Below are 5,439 nucleotides of genomic sequence, written 5' to 3'. Positions count from 1 at the left end.
GCGCCACAGGGTTTCACGTCGCAACGGGGGGAGTGACGATGGTAAACCCCATCAGGTGGGCCCAGGGCAGGTGAGTCTGGCCTTGGGGGGACGTAAGGGATAAAGGAGAAGAGACCATCAGGGCACGGAGCCTCAGGCCTCCCTCGTTGTCACCCTTGCGAGGGGACCCCAGCTGCGCCATGGAGGCGATAGATGGAGGGGCAACCCTCAGACAGGCATAGCCCCGGGAGCACCCCGGGGCCGCAAGGTGCGTTCGAAGTGTCGATGATCAATGTGTCCTGCAATTCACACTAATTCTCGCAGCTAGCTGCGTTCTTCGACGCGCGCGCCGAGTGATCCACCGTTAAGAGTCGCGCTTTCTGGTTTGGGGACACTCGGAGGCGCCCCCCTTTTCACTCTCGTGTCAGCCGGCCGCAAAAGACTGGGATGCTTTGGAGGGTTGTTTTCAAATCTCGGCCCTGTTGCCCGGGCGCTCGGCCTCCCCGTCCCTCCCTCCAGCGGGGAGGAGAACAAAGGAGGGCTCGAGGCTTCTCAACCTACCGCCCAGACCCACATACCCCGGGGAGGGGTGTGTGAGCGCACAGGAGAATGGTACCCGGGACGGCCTTTCGCGTACGCGGGGGGCTTCTTATTTTTCCTCGGCAGGCAGCGGCAGGGCAACAATCGTCGGCGCGAGGCCGGGCGTCTTTTTCCTGGGCGACGGAGCGAGAGGGGCTCCCCGCACCCTCCCGACGTCGCCCGCCCGCTGTCCTCACGTGCCCTCACCGTCCCCACCCTGCGGAGCGCCCTGGCGAAGCAGAAAGAGACCTACCACCGCCCCCATCACGTTCGGTACCCTTCGGGGATTTGGCGGGCGGCTGGCCTCCTGATCTGCACCTCATCGGTGACTTTTACTGTCTCTAGATAGTCAAGTTCGATCGTCTTCTCGGCTCTCCACCATGGGTCTTGGCCGAACCCGGCGGGGCCGATCCAAGGACCTCACTAAACCATCCAATCGGTAGTAGCGACGGGCAGTGTGTACAAAGGCCAGGGACTTAATCAATCGAGGGAGAGAAGCCAGATAGGAAGCCCCGCAGCGGGAAGGGCACCCGGAGGAAGGGAAATCCTCCTCGTCGTCCGTGCCAGCAGGCGGGCATCCCGGGGCGTCACCTTGCGGAGGAAAAAAAGGAGCCTGAACGGCGAGTGCAGTGCCACTGGGGAGATCGTGCACGCTGTACGGTGCGAGGCGGCCGATGCGGAGGGTGTCTGGAAAAAAAAACCACCTTGCACGGAGAGGGCGAGGTGACTGGCCTCCGGAGGACGCCACGGCTCCCCTGCCTCGTGACCCACCGCTCCCGGGGCGACACACAGAGTCGCTGCTGGGGAGAGGGGCCAGGGCGGTGGGGGGCCTATGCGGCGCCTCCGTCTGGCTTAGACCCGGCCTCCCGATCGGAGGGCATCCGTTGTAAAAACCACCCCTTGCGCGGGGAGGGCCGTAGGTGACTGGCCTTCGGAGGACGCCACGGCCGCCCTGCCTCGTGACCCACCGCTCCCGGGGCGACACACAGAGTCGCTGCTGGGGAGAGGGGCCAGGGCGGTGGGGGGCCTATGCGGGGCCTCCGTCTGGCTTAGACCTGCCTCCGCCGCGGGGGGTCCTCGACCCACCGGCGGACGGGCGCGAGGAGTGGGAGAGGGGGGCTGGCCGTCGGGGTCCACCGCGGCTCAGGCGCAAAGCCCGCCAGCGACGCGGAGGTCGCGCGGGGGGCGCAGTTGGCCTGGCCGTGTCGGCGTCGCCCTCCGGCGTAGTCCCTCGTCCCGGGCCCTTGCCCGTAACCTCAAAGGAAGCCAACCGAGCGGCGTCTCCCCCCAAAGCCATGCCTCCGCTGTTGAGAACAGAAGAAGCCCGGGGACTCACCTTGCGGAGAAAAAAAAAAAAAAAAAAAGGAGCCTGAACGGCGAGTGCAGTGCCGCTGGGGAGATCGTGCACGCTGTACGGTGCGAGGCGGCCGATGCGGAGGGTGTCTGGAAAAAAACCCACCTTGCACGGAGAGGGCGAGGTGACTGGCCTCCGGAGGACGCCACGGCTCCCCTGCCTCGTGACCCACCGCTCCCGGGGCGACACACAGAGTCGCTGCTGGGGAGAGGGGCCAGGGCGGTGGGGGGCCTATGCGGCGCCACCATCTGGCTTAGACCCGGCCTCCCGATCGGAGGGCATCTGTTGTAAAAACCACCCCTTGCACAGGGAGGGCCGTAGGTGACTGGCCTTCGGAGGACGCCACGGCCGCCCTGCCTCGTGACCCACCGCTCCCGGGGCGACACACAGAGTCGCTGCTGGGGAGAGGGGCCAGGGCGGTGGGGGGCCTATGCGGGGCCTCCGTCTGGCTTAGACCTGCCTCCGCCGCGGGGGGTCCTCGACCCACCGGCGGACGGGCGCGAGGAGTGGGAGAGGGGGGCTGGCCGTCGGGGTCCACCGCGGCTCAGGCGCAGAGCCCGCCAGCGACGCGGAGGTCGCACGGGGGGCGCAGTTGGCCTGGCCGTGTCGGCGTCGCCCTATGGCGTAGTCCCTCGTCCCGGGCTCTTGCCCGTAACCTCAAAGGAGCCCCAACCGAGCGGCGTCTCCCCCCCAAAGCCGTGCCTCCGCTGTTGAGAACAGAAGAAGCCCGGGCGGCAGTTCGCCGGGTACTCCCCTTCGCCAAAACTCTTTTTGCCCCACTCGTCTCTCCCTTTTCCATCCTCCCTTCTCGCTCTGGGGCGTCCGCTTGGTCTCTCTCTCTCTCTCTCTCTCTCGCTCTCTCCCTCTCGCGCTCCCTTCCGAGCCGCCTCGGAGGACGTCGGACGAGCGGGGAAGGCGACGGCGTTCGGCCGGGCACACCACGCGGTGAGAACCCACTCCGCCTGCCTCCCCACGCGTCTGTCGTCCCCCCACTATCGTAGGGGCTCGGGAAAAGACTGGAGAACGCGGAGCTCGGCGGTGGCGTGGAAGCGCCACCCACCGCCGCCGCTCTCGCCGATGCCCACCGCGGAGGCCGCCCATCGGACGCTGGGTTGGGGTCGGCACGGGCCTCCGCGGGCGAGCTGCGCATCTGGAAGTCAAAGGGCCGCCCTCGGAGAAGATCGTTGTGCTACCCCGCGCAGGGAGCGATTCGGACGACGGGCCCCCACGCCGAGGTGGGTGGGCGCCCCGCCATTCGCCCGCGCGGGTCGTCGGACCCCTGCCGTACCACAGTTCGGGTCAAACTCCCCCTCTGCACGGCAGCCACCGTCCTGCGAACGGGAGGCGACTGCCGGTGTGCACGCCCAAGGATGCGTGCCTGAATCCCGGGGGGGTAAAAGAGGAAGGAGACCGCCCGCCTTAGACCGACGCGGGCTCCAAAGCCCGGGCCGAGCGAGCGGCACCACCTCCCCACCCGGGAGCGCTGAGCCAAATCGATCGGAGGAAGAGCCGGTGGGGGGCATGGGTGAGAAACCCCACCCGCTGCCATCCTTCCCCTCGGGGAGACGGGGAAGAAACATGCCCGATAGTCCTGGAGGTACCTCTCCGACACGCTACGGGCGCCCTTCGAGACGGAATCCGGGTCACAGTGCGATTCTCTCATAGGTCTCCCCGGTGGCGTGGAAGCGGGAGACATCCGACGCAGAGAAACGCCAAGCCTGCTCTGAGGGGACCGAGTCAGGGGGTGCAATCCGCCCTCCTGGAGCCCTCCTCGGGACGAAGACTCCAGATCTGCCTCCCTTCTGACATCCGTCACCCTCGGAGAACCAGAACACGCTTGGGGAGGGTCCGTTCATGCTCAGGCGACCCGGGAAACGCGTCTCTGACTTGGGGCAGACGACCGGCAAGAGTCCCCCTGGAGCCGCCGAAGCCTGGTGTCGACGCGAGGGCGGACTTCCATGCAAACAGGGGGGTACTCGCCAAACCGCCTACCCGACTTGAGGAACCACGAAAACATCGGAAATCAGTCGGGCCCGAGAGGTACCCCTCTCTCCTATATCCTGCAGCTGGTGTGCAAAAGTGGGTATTTGCATGGCGAAACACCGACCCCCACTTTAAGGGAGCGAAGCCGAAAAGTGTCCGACTTCCTGGAGCTGTGCGGCGGATCCGGCGGCCAGAAATTCCTCATTCCGGTTCTATTTTTTTTTTTTTCGATTTTGCGAAATTTGGTGGCCAGGCGGCGTAGCTGGGGCCTGGACTAGCCCGAAACACCTGGAGCCGGCGAGCGGAACGAATTTCCCAACGTTCTGCGGCTCCCGGAAGCCAAAAACGCATCGCCGAAAAATTTCAAAGTCCCAAGGACTCGTTCTTGAAAATCGATCCGGGGGCCATGGAAGTGTCCTCGGTACAGCTTCAGAGCTTTCCCCCCGCCTGGAAGTCTGAAAGTTCTATGTTTGTTCTAAGTGGAAAATCGCGTTTTTTTCAGTGTTCCACCCATCAGACCCAAACTTTGCCCACGCTTAGGTCTCTGTCTCGGGGTGCTTTACAACATATTGACGCCCCTTTAGGGTGGAAGTAGGGGAAAGGGGTCATTTTTCACAAAATCGGAAATTTCTCAAAATATTTCTAAGTGTCAAGGACACTTTTGGAAAATCTTCCCCAGGCTCCTGGAAGCCTCCTCGGTACGCCTCCTGCGGTTTCTCCCTGCCTGGAAGTCTGACACTTGTCTGAAATTTTTAGAGTATGAAAATGCGGTTTTTCACCCAAAATTCGACTTTGCGCCCATGACCCGCAAACTTCACCCACAGTTAGGTCACTGCCTTGGGGTACCTCACATCATATTGACGCCCCCCTGGCGTGGAAGTAGGGGAAACGTGTCAATTTTTACAAAATCGTGATTTTTTCAAAATATTTCTAAGTGTCAAGGACACTTTTGGATAATCTTCCCCAGGCTCCTGGAAGCCTCCTCGGTACGCCTCCTGCGGTTTCTCCCTGCCTGGAAGTCTGACACTTGTCTGAAATTTTTAGAGTATGAAAATGCGGTTTTTCACCCAAAATTCGACTTTGCGCCCATGACTCGCAAACTTCACCCACATTTGGGCGACTGTCCTGGGGTACCTCACAACATATTGACGCCCCCCTGGCGTGGAAGTAGGGGAAACGTGTCAATTTTCACAAAATCGTGATTTTTTCAAAATATTTCTAAGTGTCAAGGACACTTTTGGATAATCTTCCCCAGGCTCCTGGAAGCCTCCTCGGTACGCCTCCTGCGGTTTCTCCCTGCCTGGAAGTCTGACACTTGTCTGAAATTTTTAGAGTATAAAAATGCGGTTTTTCACCCAAAATTCGACTTTGCGCCCATGACTCGCAAACTTCACCCACATTTGGGCGACTGTCCTGGGGTACCTCACAACATATTGACGCCCCCCTGGCGTGGAAGTAGGGGAAAGGTGTCAATTTTCACAAAATCGTGATTTTTTCAAAATATTTCTAAGTGTCAAGGACACTTTTGGATAATCTTCCCCAGG

At 62.1% G+C, this 5,439-nt stretch overlaps 1 non-coding gene across 1 annotated transcript; it reads right to left on the bottom strand.

Annotated features, from left to right (window-relative positions):
- Nucleotides 1-201: 201 nt before the first annotated feature.
- LOC138673604 (5.8S ribosomal RNA) lies at nucleotides 202-352 on the bottom strand. The gene has a single exon (XR_011320226.1). It is a non-coding gene; the product is annotated as a 5.8S ribosomal RNA (ribosomal RNA).
- Between the last annotated feature and the right edge of the window lie 5,087 nt (nucleotides 353-5,439).

The sequence above is a fragment of the Ranitomeya imitator genome, chromosome 3 (assembly GCF_032444005.1).
Source record: "Ranitomeya imitator isolate aRanImi1 chromosome 3, aRanImi1.pri, whole genome shotgun sequence".
NCBI lineage: Eukaryota > Metazoa > Chordata > Amphibia > Anura > Dendrobatidae > Ranitomeya > Ranitomeya imitator.
Note: the sequence above shows the minus strand (reverse complement) of the source record. Positions and strands in the feature narration are given on the sequence as shown.